Here is a 15,327-nt window from a genome sequence, read left to right as displayed (position 1 = left end):
AGAAAATAACTGCCCCAAATTATGTAGTGTCTGGTTTGAACCCACACTGCACACCCTAGTTTCTTAGCTGCTCCGTGCTGCTTCATTTATACAACAAAAGTCGATTCTTAGAACACAGATGAGCTCCAAAGCCACTGGACCTACTGCTATCATTACTAAAAGTGTAAATGATGAAGAAGTTTAAAAAATAAGGAGTAAATCCTCCCAACCCCCACTTAATCATCCCTCACCAGAGGTGACTACCGATCACAGTTTACTAAGGGTCCCCCAACCCTTTTCCCCAGCCTTTGATAAATATTCCCATATGTGTCAACAAAACTGGAACCATTTTGCAAAACAGAGAGTGGAATACCCGGTGGTGTCTTTTGCAGACAAGTATATTGCAAGAGAATTCAATCTCCCAGCACCTCCCTGTGCTTATTACCCAGTGAGGTCTTCCCTGACCATCTTCGTGAAAGTAACAATCCTGCTATGGATTTGATGTTTGTATCTCCCCAACTCCCCAAATTCATATTGAAATCCTAATCCCCAAGGTGACAGTATTAGGAGGTTGGGGTCTTTGGGAGGTGGGGTCCTCATGAATGGGATTAGTGCCCTTCCTTATCCCTTCCACTATGTGAGGACGCAGGGAGAAGACAGCAGTCTATGAAGCAGGAAGCAGACTCTAGATACTGAGTTGGCTGGCCTCTTGATCTTGGACTTCCCAACCATCAGAACTATGAGGAATAAAAGTTTGTTGTTTAACCCACCCACGCTGTGGTATTTCTGTTACAGAAGCCTGAAGGAACTAGCTTCAGGCAACAACCACCACCCCCCTCCATCTTTACAGCCTCTCAAGACCATGTGTGTTTCCTTTGTTATACTGTATTGGTTGGTTTTTGGCTTTGAAATGGATGTACTGACAAATTAATTCCATCTGACACCCTGGGGGTGGCTCATTAGCATGTGAAGAGTTCTAATCTGAATCTACCCCTTAGCCCTGGTTAATAAACAGAGGAAGATTAGAAGTAATGTTTGACTGGGTGAAAGTAGTGGTGGTTAGGGTCTGCTGGATGGGCTGTATAGTTGGCTGAGTTCAGTGCAAAATGAAAATTCAGAGCTCCTTGTTCAAAAAGCTGGAAAAAGTGCCACTAAAGATAGAGACACAATGCTTTTTCCTTTCTTCCATGATCTCTCTCTTGACCTGTTGTGGAATTTAAAAAATTTTTAAATTTAATTCCATATTCCTTCAATAACAGGGATACATGTAGAGAAGTGCAAACCCAACACAGGCATGCCAGTGGGGGTGAAAGGTCTTCCTCTATGGCTCAGTTTCCTCAGAAGGTCCACTGACTTCATGTTTCCTTTCTGCCCATTTCTGTCCCAGTGCACTGTGCAGCTGGGCACCAGCCATCTCCTCTTTCCATTGGTCCATTGCCTAGCACACACTGGGTGGGTACCCTCCAAAAATATTGCAACTTCTGGCCGGGACTTGCTAGGTATCTGCTTGGGCTGGGCAAAAAGTTTGCCCCTGTGACATTGCAACTTGGGATAGGGACAGTCCATGCCTTGTTCCGACCAGAAACACTGCAGGGCACCTGTGCCAACCCCAGAAATATCCATACTCAGGCCCTGGTCCACAATGGGAGCAGAGTGGCAATAGTCATGGAATGGGACAAGGTCCAGAGGAGGAGGCCAGGGCCAGGAACCTGTCCATTGGGAGGCCGTAGGAGGCCAGACCATAGCTCCAAGCCTCCGGCATAAATTCTATTGTCTCTATACTTCACTTGCAAAACACAAATCCAAAGATAAAACTACTGGAAATTCAATATGGTGACTGCAGAATTTTAAGTTCAAGTGTGAGCTCTCCTCTGGGTGCCTGCACTGTTGACATGCTTATAAAGTTGGCCCTGAGGACATATGATGGCTCAGGAGTGAGGTAGCCAGATTCCTGGCCTTGGCAGGATAAGGTGTGGGAAGTAGGAAGCCCAACACCTGGCAGCAGTGGAGGGCTGGGAGCCGGAAGTGGGAGGGGAGTGAGGGGGGGAAGGGGAGGCTATTGCAAAGCCTATAGATCTTGTCCCAAGTGCACGAAGTGTCTGTCTTTCCCAGTAAAGTGCTGGCCCCCATACCGGAGGCAGAAAGGCGGCTCTTCTTGTTTACCAACAGACTGGAGACTTTTCCTGCTTGGCAATAAAAAGTCTGTTTATGCTCAGAATTTGGTCTAGATTTGCTCTCACCTGGCAGCAAGGGGGTAGCAGTGGGGGTTTGCAGCACATCCAGCTGCGTATAACCACCCAAAGCTATTGATAGTCCCAAAAGGAACATGAAGCAGCTTTGTCAGATCTTTCTAGGCCTTCCTTCTCACTAACTTAGGCATTGCCAGTTGGTCCTTTGTACTGTAAATGTCCCAAAGGCAGTGGCTTTGGCTGCTCCCACTGTCTCCTTGGGGCTCAGCAAAATGGCCCAGACTATGGCTCTGTACAATGTCGAGGATCCTTGAGTATGAAGCCCGGTAGTCACATGTCCCATGTGTCATGGGTAGAAAGGAAGGGAAGCAGCTTTTGCGAATGTCCTCAAGGACCATCCAACTTGCCAGTTGTTTGGTTATGTCCATGAGTTCATACCTAGAATTGTCTTTAAGTTGTACTAGACTTTTGAACATTCCAGGCAGAGATCAAAAGACCTTTTGCTTCAATATGTAGAATTCTCCTGCCTTCCATCCTTTTTCCAGACCTAAATTTGCCTAAGATGGAACAAAAAGGCTGACAAATTTTTGTGCGCCGTTTTGGGACACGGTGGAAGGAACATGAGTATAATATCAGACAGACATAAATTTGTATTCTTTCCTTTCCATTAAAAACAACAGCAGTGGGGCACCTGGATGGCTCAGCCGCTTAAGCATCTACCTTTGGCTCAGGTCATGATCACAGGGTCCTGCGAAGGCCCCACAACATCAGACTTTCTGCTCAGTGGGGAGCCTGCTTCTGTCTCGCCCTCCACCCCTCCTCCTGCTTGTGCTCATGCTCTATCAAATAAATAAATAAAATATTTGAACAAACACAACAACAACAGCAGCAGCATATTGATTAAGTGTATAGATTATTTGAATTCAGAATCCCCCTATAAAGTAGGTATAATGACACTGTTTTTGTGTGGAGATTAAATACAATTACTTATATTAAGATACCAGTACAGCTCCTGGCACACAGTAGGCAAACTGTATACAGAGCAGCTAATATTATCTCTGGCATAAGAAAAACTAAGTGACATTTGATATGTGTTTTCCATTAGTTACTCTCTTGGTGTCATTACTAATATTAGCACCATAAATGTAGAGTAGGGAAATAAGCCTAAAATATTAGCAGCCAAGGACAAAGATGCTTTTCTCCCTTGTCCCACATGTCCAGGGTTGGTGGAGTGAGTACCGTGCTCCACGTCACCGTCATCCGCACCCTGAGATCCAGGCTGGTGGAACTTGGCTGGTTGCTGTGGCAGAAAGAGCTCTGGAGGGTCTCATACCAGCAACCACTGCTTGGCCTGATAGTGACATGTCACTTCTGCTTACAGCTCATTGGCTAAAACTGGTTATGTGTTCCCACTCAACTGTGGGAGACCAGGAAGTATATAATCTTACTACGTGCTCAGGACGTGAAGAACCAGAATAGTTAGTGAGCAGTGTTAATGACAAGTATGCAGTAATAACCACTATTTACTGAGTGCTTCTGCTAGGGATTGAATGTTTATGTCCTACCTCCCACCCCTAATTCATGTGTAGAAACCTAATCTTTTAATAATGGTATTAGGAGGTGAGGGCTTTTGGGAAGCAATTAGGGCATTAGTATTAGGGAAGAGCCCTCATGAAAGCTCTCTTGCCCCTTCTGCCATGTGAGGTGACAGCGAGAAGATGGCCATCTATGAAGCACGAAGCAGGTTCTCATCAGACACTGAATCTGCTGGTACCTTTATCTTGAGCTTCTCAGCCTCCAGAACTGTGAGGAAGAAATGTTTGTCCTTTAGCCACTCCATCTATGGTATTCTGTTATAGCAGCAGAACTAAGACAGCCTCCCACATGCCAGGCACTGTACTATGTATTTTACACACACAGAACCGCAGATTCCCCACAAGCCCCTGAGTTTATTGCCTGTTAGAGGAGGGTTTTGCTTTTGCTTCACTGCTTGTGCTCTGCACGCCAGTGGAAGGAAGCATGAGCTCTGTGAGGCACTGCATCAAGCCAGGGTATCTGAGCTCTCTCCTTCCTTTGCCCAGCAGTCCCTGCTGAAGTAGGGCAGAGCTTCCTTGCTGTGTCTGGCTCAGGAGGCTTATATCTCAAGGGTAACTTGTCTTCCATAACGTCCTTTCCCTGTGAGACGTTCCAGCAAGACCTAAAATGATAGAAGGCTGGAAAATGAGACCATTTGCTTCCTGGCCATTGGAACTTAGGACCCTAGGAAGGGTTATCCCCTGCCCTTGAAAGCAGCTTTCTGGATCTTAGCTCTCCCTTGTGCTTTTGGAGCACATCATGGTTGGTAGAGCTTTCTCACCAGCATCTAGGTGTTGAGAGCAGCTCTGGGAGTTGAGAGAGGGAGGCGGTATCAGTAGTGGCATGTGTTTTATTCAGGCGATCGATCAATCAATCCGGTAAGTCAGGGCCAGAGCTGGCCCTAAGAAGGCAGGCAGAGTGATGGGGTTGTGTTTGGCCCCTCCCCTCCTCATGCGCGCGTACGTGTGTACACACACACACACACACACACACACACCAGAAGCCCTCTTGTGATGGGGTATTTTAAATGCAGCTAAGGAAGCTCCCAAGGGAAAAGTCTTCCTCTTAAGGTTTACTGTGTTCCCCTACACTTGGTCATTCTGGCTCCTTAGAATGTAATACAATTGTGATCTGCTTTTCGAGAAAAGATTATTCTATTTAAGTGTCAAATTTACAAAAGAATTAAATTAGGAATTGATTTTAAAAAGACTCACCACAAGCTTTCTTTAAACAGAAAGGTACCTTGGAGGCATTTCAAATGATTTAATTTGCACACAACCTTTCAGGAAGATATAAGGTGTAGAGAGGAAGGTAGACAAAGTGTGATGTGTGTGGGCATAACAGCAGGTGCTGCTTCTAAACCTTGTACATATTTCTGGGATTCGATCTATTGTACTCTATATGTTATGACCATTTGTTCTCATGTCTGTTATTAACCATTATAATGTGAGTCATTTGCTGGCAGGAAGCACATCTTAATCATCTGTGTATCTCCAATATCCAGTAGCAGGGTTGATAGCGGGATGCATGCCTTACTTTCTTTAACCCTCAGCACGAAGGACTGGCATTTGGGGGCATTCAGAAAATATTTTGAATTGAAATAGCTAAATATAAGTTTCCTTCTTTGGAAATAGTGTGGATTTTTTTGTGCTTGTAAAAAAAAAAATCCTCTTGTTAGTATAGTCCATTAAAACCATTACTGTATTTAATGTCCCCGGTCATTGGCCGTTTGTAGGAACTCTGGCTTCCCACTGATAAGTCCATTTGTTGTGTGCCTATCTTTTGCCAGGCACTGAGCTAGTAGCTGGGGATATAGTGAGCAAGGCAGATGGGGTTTTTGACCTTGTGGTGCTCACAGTCAAGGCCAGGCAGAGAAATAAGAAACAACAAAAGTGTGGTAAGTGCCGATAGGGTGAAACACAGGACAAGAGCAGAAGTGATGTTTGACCTAAGACCTGAAGGATGAGGAGACATTAGTCAGGTGTTGTGGTTGAGAAAATGTTCCACGTACAAGTGACTGAAATGAGGTAGAGCCAGAGCCTAGAGAGAAAGGCACAGAGAGGGGAGAGGCAGCAGTGGGGTGGTTACCAACCGTTTGGTAACAGGGTGGTGGAGAGGCCATGTTACCTTGATGGTGGAGTTTGGAGTGGATACTGAGGCGGGGCAGGGGAAGCAGGAAAGGTGGCTCTGATTACAGTGTGGAGGATGGATTGGAGAGAACAGCACCTAGGTCAATATGGATTCTTAATATCCAGGGAGCATTTTATTGTGGGAAGAAATGAAGACCAACCAAATGAGAACGAGCAAAGGCTATTTTTTCAGAGCTTGCTATACAAGGGAGTCAGCCACCATCACTTATGTTTTGGCAGAGATTCAATGGCAGGCAGAGGACTGGGAAAGCTTTAGAGTGGGAAGAGGCTTTAGATGTGTCCTGAGAGGGGAAGAGGCTTTAGATGTGTCCTGAGAGGCCACAGTTGTCATGGGGAGCTGTAGGCAGACTAACTAGAAGGAGGACATCGTATGTGATTTGTTAGGGGTGCATATTTGGCTTATTCTAGTTGGCCCTATGTTGGAAGCAGGGAAAACAATTAGGAAAGCTGTCAGTGATTGATTCATCAAGCCTTGGCCGTTTGGGGTTGATTGTTAAAGTTATTGTTTGACTTCTTGGATTATTATTAGAGATAGCAGTCTGACCTCTGACAAGTCTCACAGCAGGCTAGTCTCCTGGGCTGGTTATTGCAGAGAAGGAGTTGGTTTCCTGGGCAGGTTGCTGCAGGTTATAGATCACCATTCCATTTTTACAAAACACATCTATTTTTATGTATGGTCTGAACATTTTCTGTGTATAGAGTGTCTTGTTATCATCAGTGAGAACCTATTTACAGTTGCAGGTATTTAAATTAGAGTTGCAAATAAGAGCAATCACTTTCATTAATGTGTGTTAAATTCCCCTAAACATTTATCCCTAATTATACCATTCACCAATTAAGTGGTCTTAAACACATTATGCTACATGTATAGGTTTATTTAATATATTTGACTTCTTTCAAGCATTTCAAATGCCTGGTGGGGAAGACTTCACACCTCACAGGCAATAGCTTCTTGAGCATCGAGGCATTTCTTGCAAATATAATTCATCAAAATCTTATGTATCACGAGGCATATTATTTTAAACCATTCTAAATACCTTTAGTAACCTGGTCCAATTTTAGTGCACCTTTTAAAAGTTAACAACAACAAAAAAAAAACCCACATCTGCAATAAATTGTATAGGTTCACCAATATGCCATATCAACTGTGGCATTTTAAAAAAATATTTTATTCATTTAATTGAGAGAGCAGGAGCAGAGAGAGGGGCAGTGAGAGAGGGAGAAGCAGACTCCTTGCTGAGCAGGGAGCCTGATGTGGACTCAATCCAGGGACCCCAGGATCATGACCTGACCCAAAGATGCATGCTTAACTGACTGAGCCCTCAGACACCCTCAACCATTGCATTTTTAAATAGCAAAGGTACATAGATTAGTCTTAGTTAATAGTATTAAATTATAGGGTTAAGGTACTTCTTTCCAAACCAGCTCAGTTTGTAAAGTCACTTACTCAAGTTAAGAATGTTGGGCCAATGGAATCAAGGGGGATCGGGAGGCACCAACAAAATGGTGGCGGACCCCCTACCTTGTTGCCCCCACCTCAGAACTTTCCCACCACCAGCAGACCACCCAAGGACACGTCATTGGGGGAGACTGGACCTATGCAGGAAACCTGAACCGTACTTTACCCAGATCCCATATAAGGGCATGGGCAGTTATTGCCCCAGGCTGATTTTACTAGTAATATACCTAATACCTATCATCCCGTACAGACACACAACCCCTTACCCCTGGGGAGCCTCTCTCTTCTCACCACCAGGCTCAATGGCCGCCTGGGGTTACTTTTGACTAAACCTGACAAAGAGGAGCAGGCTCAGAATGCTATGTCAAAAAAAATTATGACCAAAATATTGTTACCTCTCAGTCATAGAGACCTGCTACTACAGACCTTCTGGATGATTCTACCCATGGTACTGGGGAACACTCTGGGCCCTTAGAGTCAGCTTCTGATTTCCATTGTTGGTAGATGCCTTTCATGGCCATACCTTCCACTGATTTGTTGCAACCCAGTACATTCCATTTCTCTTGAGAGGCTCTCACCATTGCTTATTATTTCCCTTCACTTCCTTTAACTTATTACCCAAGCAGTCGCTAATTTGTTGTCATTTGACTGGATTAAATTATTTTCTTTACAATCCCTTTGGATTCTGAATTCCTTTTATGTTTTACTTGGCAATCTCTCTAGGGAGTCAAGTTAGAAGGCTGCCATGGTCAGAGGCAGCAATGGTGGGTGGCCTGGATGGGGGAAATCGAGGCAATCTCAGAGGTACAGGTACGATTTATTTTTTAATTTAATTTTTTTTTAAGATTTTATTTATTTTATTTGAGAGAGAGAGAGAGACAGGAGGGTGGGGAGCAGAGAGAGAAGGGGCAAGTAGACTCTGCGTTGAGTGCGGAGCCTGACGTTGGGCTTTATCCCACAACCATAAGATCGTGACCCAAGCCTAAATCAAGAGTCAGACACTTAACCTACTGAGCCACTCAGGCACCCCAGTAATCGGTAAGATTAATGACTGATTAGATGTTGGGGAAGAGGGTGTTGAAGGGAGGAGAAGGAACCAGGGATGTTGCCTAGATTTCTGGTTTAGACAACTGGGTAGAAATATGTTTTACATAAAAAATTCCAAACCTCTTATTGAAAATTAACTCCTTATGTAAGACTGATATAATTAGCTAAACATGTGGTAATTTGTAAATAGATGCTAGCGGCAGCGAAGAGTTGGAGCAGAGACACCCAGACTGGGAATCAGGAAACCAGGTTCTTTTCCCAGATTGGCCACTGATTTTCTAGTTATCTGCTGGAGAGATCCAGCCTCCTCCCCAGGCCTCCCTTCTCTTGAATAAATACATACAGGACAAGTCTGAGTCCTATTAGCTCTCAAACGCGTAAATTTGCCGAATGAAAGAGTTGGATTACACAAAGGTTCACAAGCTTCTTTGATAATTTGATGAACACCAAGGACTCTCTCCCTAGGAAAATGCATGAAGCGTTCACACACTCTTTCATGGAACTTACCCCTTCTTCTCACGCTCAAAACGCTCATGGATTAGATGGTATCCAAAGCTCTTTTATTTTTATTTTTATTTTTTTTTAAGATTTTATTTATTTATTCATGATAGTCACAGAGAGAGAGAGAGAGGCAGAGACACAGGCAGAGGGAGAAGCAGGCTCCATGCACCGGGAGCCCGACGTGGGATTCGATCCCGGGTCTCCAGGATCGCGCCCTGGGCCAAAGGCAGGCGCCAAACCGCTGCGCCACCCAGGTATCCAAAGCTCTTTGTCAAGCTCTTAAATTCTCTGATTTTATGATTCTGTGAACAAAGGCATGCCTCGTCAGCATTTTAAATCACCTTATCTCTCCCAAAGAAAGGAGGGTAAAATGGTGCTGCCTTTCTTAGCTTCTATGTTCTTTCTTTCCCCTTTGAATTACCCAGCCATCTATTTAGAGTGGAGTCCCTGGGGCAAAGGCTGTCTCTGTCTTTGTATTTGTTCCAGCAGATAGAATGCAGTTGGATACTAACACTGCCTAATTATAATAATATGGCTTGTGATACAATGTCCTCTGTAAACCTTGATAAATTTAGCACAGATTCTTAATATCTTAAAAACCTGTGCAAAATAGGTAGACAACACATAAGGGAATATATACAGGAACTTGTATTTCAATACGGTATAGAGTTAATGAAGCATTTCCAGGAATTTATCTCTAAGAACCCATGTTTCACAGAATATAAGAATATATTTACAAATATATAAGAATATATATATATAGAGAGAGACTATATGTTCATGAATTATATATTGAATATATATATTCAAAAATTATTTGAAGTTATCAAGTTATAATTATTTGAAGTTATCAAGATTAATCATTAGACTTAGTGTTCTTTAAGACCCTTTGATAGTCAAGGTTAGGTTTCTGTGTACTACCGGAATCCTTATGGAAAGATATGGTTTAGATAGTGACATTTTCTAATTGGTTGAGGATTTACCCTTTGAAGTATGAAATCTTTTCTTTTTCTTTAACCATTTTACAGAGATATCTTTGTGAAATATACTATATACTTAAGTGCCTTCTAAAACAGATTATCTGGAACATAGCCCCCCTCCAATAGCATTGATTATTATATATTATGTGACAGTTTTTAACAATCTATAGGCCTAGGTAATCTTATTGCCTATTGAAGTATATGTAGAATTGTCTGCAATTCTGGACTACAGATTTTTAGTTTTACTTGAGTTCCACAGGCATTTATTTCAAAGAGACAATAAGTTCTGTAGGTTTTGTAAAGGAAAACACTAGTCCCCAGCCTGCCTTGCCCCTAGTACCCCTCCACCATAGGGAAGCCCTTCAAAATATTTTTTTTAATTTTAAAAAATGACTTTATTTATTTATATGACAAAGAGAAAGAGCATAAGCAGAGGGAGCAGCAGAGAGAGGGAAAGGGAGAAGCAGGCTTCCGAATGAACAAGGAGACTAACGTGGAGCTTGATCCTAGAACCCTGGGATCATGACCTGAGTGGAAGGCAGATGCTTAATCTACTGAGCCACTGGGTGCCCCCTTTTAAAAGTTTCAACTGACTTAAAAGTTTCCTTCCAGATCTTTAAATAACATGGTTGTATGCCACTTGTTTATTTTTCTTTTTTTGGCTCTATCTATTGACTTTCCATGAGGGAAGATGAGGATTTAACTCTTGCTTTTTTCCCATCCCTACCACACATGCTCACTTTCCATCCTCCAAAGATAATTTATCATAATTTCAGCTAAATCAACATTCAGTGTTTACATTATTATGACTCTACATGCTATTCACGGCTTAACCATAGAGAAAACAATAATTGCTTTTGCTTTCCTGCACAATTTTCTTTTCTTTCAAGTCAATAATTGTCTTTTTTAAAAATTTGCTTCAGATTTCTGTGTATTTATTTCTGATTCAACCTATTGTCTAAATTGAGTGCTTCTCAAACGATCTGTGATGAGGGATTAGCTTTTTTTAAATTTCTAATCTGTTACAGATAGATACTTTTATAAAATACCAAAAAAGTACATTTCTGGAACAGTTCGTAGATAGCAGCAGTCCACCCACCCTATTTTGGGCAGCACGGAGAGATCTCCTGTTATCGTATAGGGACACATTGAACATTCTGTCAGTTTTGTCTTCTGGAAGGAGCCTGTTCAGAGCCTTCTGATGTGCCACTATGGACTGATTGCCTTCTGGATGCCAGGTATTCAGCTGTTCACGGGTCTGAGTTTTCCTCCGTAAGCCTCAGGCTTCCTTTTGCCTCCTTTTTATTCTGGTTCCCATACCTTCCTCATTTTTGATTTACTCCCTTGTTTTTATGGAGCATATCCTCCAACAGCTTCTTGGAAAAGGGAGTGTGGAAAATAAATCTTGTGAGACCTCAAATGTCAAGGACTGAGAATGTTCTCTTTTTATTCTCTCAACCATTTATTTGGCTGAGTATGGAATTCTTGGGTGGAGCTGGCTTTTCTTCAGAAAAGCTTTCTTGTCTTTCAGCTCCCTGGTAGCAAGGCCTGAACCCATGCTGCTTGCAGAAATTCTTGATATGCCCTGTTTTTATTGGTGGAAGTTTGTCAGATACTTCACATGGTGTGGATTTACTTGTATTCATTATGGTGGGCACTTGGTGAACCATTTTAGTTCTAGGAAATGTTCTTGAATGATTTCTTTCATTCTCTCTCCATTGTTTTCTCCTGCTGGAAATGTTATGATTTGGATGTTGGACCTGCTAGAAAGCTCTGTTCTGTGGGGATTCTCATGTAGACGGACTTAGTTCTCTGCTTTCTTTTCTGCTGACATAGGAGTCAGCATTCTCCTGGCTGCTAAATGACCTGCCATTCTGGCCTCCTAAAGTATGTGCTATGGCCTTCTCTCCTGTCCTCCAAATCTGGGTAATACTTTTTTTTTTTTTAACAATAATTTTAGTGGGGACTCAGAAGGAAACAAAATTAGATAGGTCTATTCAGTTGGCTGACTTTACTCACTACCTGGCATCTACTTTACATTGTACTCCAGCTACCAGATGTGCCTTCCTTTCATCTCAGGAACATATTGGTTGAGGATGTAGCTGTTGGCTTTCAAAGACCTCAGTGGCCAGCCCCACTGACATCCTTACCAGTTGTGTGACTTTAGCCAAATCACTTTACCTTCAGAAATTCACTTTCTGGGATCCCTGGGTGGCGCAGTGGTTTGGCGCCTGCCTTTGGCCCAGGGCGTGATCCTGGAGACCCGGGATCGAATCCCACGTCAGGCTCCCGGTGCATGGAGCCTGCTTCTCCCTCTGCCTGTGTCTGGGCCTCTCTCTCTCTCTCTTTCTGTGTGACTATCATAAATAAATAAAAATTAAAAAAAAAAAGAAATTCACTTTCTTCATCTGTCTGATGGAAAGAATAATCCTACCTACTTCATGTGATGGTAGTGAGGACTAGAGAACTGGACATGGTACTCAGGACAAGGTCACCACTCTGTAAATGGCAGCTGGTATTGCTACTACCGCTAAGGTTTGACCCTCCCCCCTTCCTCCTCTCTATCGCAAATAGTCTGTGAACTAGAAAATTGAACTGCCATTCATGTTAGACTTAAGTAAGACTCCCAGCAGGGCTCTCCTAAGGTATAAGGGAAAAAGTTCCCTTTTCATGGACTTAGTTGCCTTTAGTTTAGCTGCCTAGAGACTCAGATATTGGCTTTAGCTATTTTCCCCAGATCAGCAGGGTCTTCTTTCCCAAGTGCAAATTTTTAAAAAAGATTTTATTTATTTATTCATGAGACACACACACACACACACACACACAGAAAGAGAGAGAGAGAGAGAGAGAGAGGGAGAGACATAGGCAGAGGGAGAAGCAGGCTCCATGCAGGGAGCCCGACGTGGGACTTGATCCTGGGACTCCAGGATCATGACCTGAGTCGAAGGGAGGAGCCCAACTGCTGAGCCACCCAGGTGTCCCCCAAGTGCAAATCTTATCACTGAATCTCCTAAGCCTTCATGATGCAGCCAACTCTTTGCAAGATGGCTAGATGTCTTCCTGCATCTCCAGCCCCATGTCTCCCCTTCCCCAACTTGTGGTTCATAGAAGTTACATCCTTGTCCCCCAAGTTCTGATTGCCAGCCCTGTAGACCCCAGAGCCAATCCTGTTCTTCCTGCAAGAATTAGATCAGTTTTCACCCTTTCTGGGAGGTTTTCCTGGCCACCCTTCCCTGACCAATGTCTCTCAGACCCCATTTTGGGTTAGTGAGTTTTATGTACCTCATCACATCTGTCCCACCTCCATCACAACGTTTGTGAATCTCTATTGTATATTTGTCATCTACAAAACTCTAAGTGTTCTGTAGATAGAGGATGTGATTTTCTTGTTGTTTCATCTTGGCACCCAATATGGTGCTGGTACATCTTAAGTGTATACAATTTTTGAGGTAAAATAATATTTGTTGAGTGAATGAATGAAAAGATCTAAAATAATAGTTTGGACTTAAAGAATGAACTCCTCAAATCAAGGAACTTAAAAACATAATTCTCTTTGCATGTCTTCAGAGTTTAAGACCTCCCCTCAAATAACAACCTTTACTTGGCATTGTCCTTAAAAGCCTTGAGTAGTGAAATCATTTGGGTAGCAAAAGCGTGATTCGGTGCTCTAAATGCTCTGATCCCCTTCTTCATGTTCACTAGCTGCTGGATGCAGCCATCATGAGAGCAATCACCCTATTACAATTGTCCAAAGCAGACACAGGCAGCTTTGTAACGTCTCTAATCAGTCCAGCAATAATATTTCGGTCACATTCCTGGGTGCTCATTGCCCTTCCTAAAATACAAATGATCTGCATGCTGTTTCTAGCCAAATTAAGACAGGGTAGGCTTTACATGTCTAATGAAGGAACAGCTCAAAAGATTAGGAACAAAGGATTCGGGTCACACCAACATGTACCACAGACATGTGAGGGCAGGGAGTTCTGTTCATCCACCAATAGGTCCTGTCAGCCCCAGCTTTTATCCTGGTTGCTCCTGAAGGAATCTGGATTAACATAATGAGGGGGCTCATGAACCAGCTCATTATCATTGTTGAAAACTTCAGGGCCGAGTAAAACACCAGACTTTATGTTCAAGCTGTACTACCGACAGACATTTATTTAATGAACTATTTTCCGCTTACAGATGGAGGTTGAAGTAGTACTCACATGCTCTAAATGTCAGCCTACATCTTTAGACTTGGAGGGAGGAAGAAAAGATAAAACATGGTGCTCTGAACTTCATTATGTTATCCCAAACATGGGCATCCAGCTTCTAGTAGCATACCCTTATTTCTCTCTCAGCCTCACTGACAGAGGAGCAGCCAGGACAGGGACTCTGCCTAGGGAGGCAGCTCCTGAAGCAATTCACCAATCAGAGTGTCTGATTAGTGCTGTAATTTCAAATGTAAGTAAGAACCAGTAGCCCTCTGGATTTTAGGTGAGAACTGTAGTCTTCACAGATGGGTTCTATCTATAGCTGTGGTTATAACGTACGGTGGACACTCTTGAATTGCATTAATCGTATATCCTCAGTAAACGTTTCCTCTTTCAATATGTATTCATGTTTTACCAAAAAGAAAGCAAAGACCCATCCAAAGCAGTCATTTAGGAAGGTCACAGGAAACTTGCAAAAGCAAGATGAAAATTACCAATTTGACATTGAGGAACAAGTGATGGTGTTAAGCAGCCCTATCATTATTAAATGGGATAAAAAGTCATTAAATGCATATGAACCCAAAGCAAAATTGATCAGAAGAGTTAATCACCCTCATCAAGTTACATTTCTGGAAGTGCCCTCCGGGTGCAAGTGATCACTGCTCTTGGACACTGGCTGTTCCTCTCTTCAAGGGCAGCACATCCAGAGCTGAGAATAGCCCTGGTCTTTCTTTGGTTGGGGCTTAGGAGGAGGAGAGGGAAGAGGATCGTTGGCCATTTGGATTCCTGGCTGCTCAAGGTGTCAGTGGTTCCACTGACTCCAGCCAATTTGGACCCATCGATATATAAAAAATAATCTGTTGTTCAGAGGGCTTTTATTCTCATCTGGGGGAGGTGTGACATATCTTTGTATTCCAGGTAAATTGAATTTAGTTGTTTAGTGCTGTGAGTCACGTGCAGTCTGGGAGCTTTATTGAATAGCGACGTTGATTGATTCACAATCTCTTGGCCTCAGGAAAAGCACAAGGGAGAGCTAATGATGGCCATCCAAGTGTGTCCGTCCCACTCACTGCTGCCCCGGGCAGTAACTGGTGGACTATGGTTCCAGCTGTCCTCAAGGCATTCCAAGTCCCCAGACTTGTCCTGATGTTGCTTTGCTTTTGCTCATCACTTATAAATTGGACATAAAGAGGCATGGCATCTTACACATTCAAAATACAGTCTTTTACTATTTTAGAAAACTGGAAAAAT

At 43.0% G+C, this 15,327-nt stretch overlaps 2 protein-coding genes across 3 annotated transcripts in view; both read left to right on the top strand.

Annotated features, from left to right (window-relative positions):
* Positions 1 to 15,327, top strand: part of LOC111091310 — a 58,634-nt gene that overhangs the window by 9,329 nt on the left and 33,978 nt on the right. The window lies entirely within an intron of this gene.
* CACNA2D3 (calcium voltage-gated channel auxiliary subunit alpha2delta 3) overlaps positions 11,012 to 15,327 on the top strand; it is a 946,725-nt gene continuing 942,409 nt past the window's right edge. Inside the window, exon 1 of one of the 2 annotated variants that reach the window (XM_038566132.1) lies at positions 11,012 to 11,118. The gene's annotated coding sequence lies outside the window, so the exon portion shown is untranslated. The remainder of the gene's footprint in view (positions 11,119 to 15,327) is intronic. The other variant, XM_038566133.1, reaches the window with a different exon arrangement.

Source organism: Canis lupus, chromosome 20, assembly GCF_011100685.1.
Source record: "Canis lupus familiaris isolate Mischka breed German Shepherd chromosome 20, alternate assembly UU_Cfam_GSD_1.0, whole genome shotgun sequence".
Classification (NCBI taxonomy): domain Eukaryota; kingdom Metazoa; phylum Chordata; class Mammalia; order Carnivora; family Canidae; genus Canis; species Canis lupus.
The sequence above is the reverse complement of the archived record's forward strand: the minus strand, read 5'-3'. Positions and strand labels throughout refer to the sequence as shown.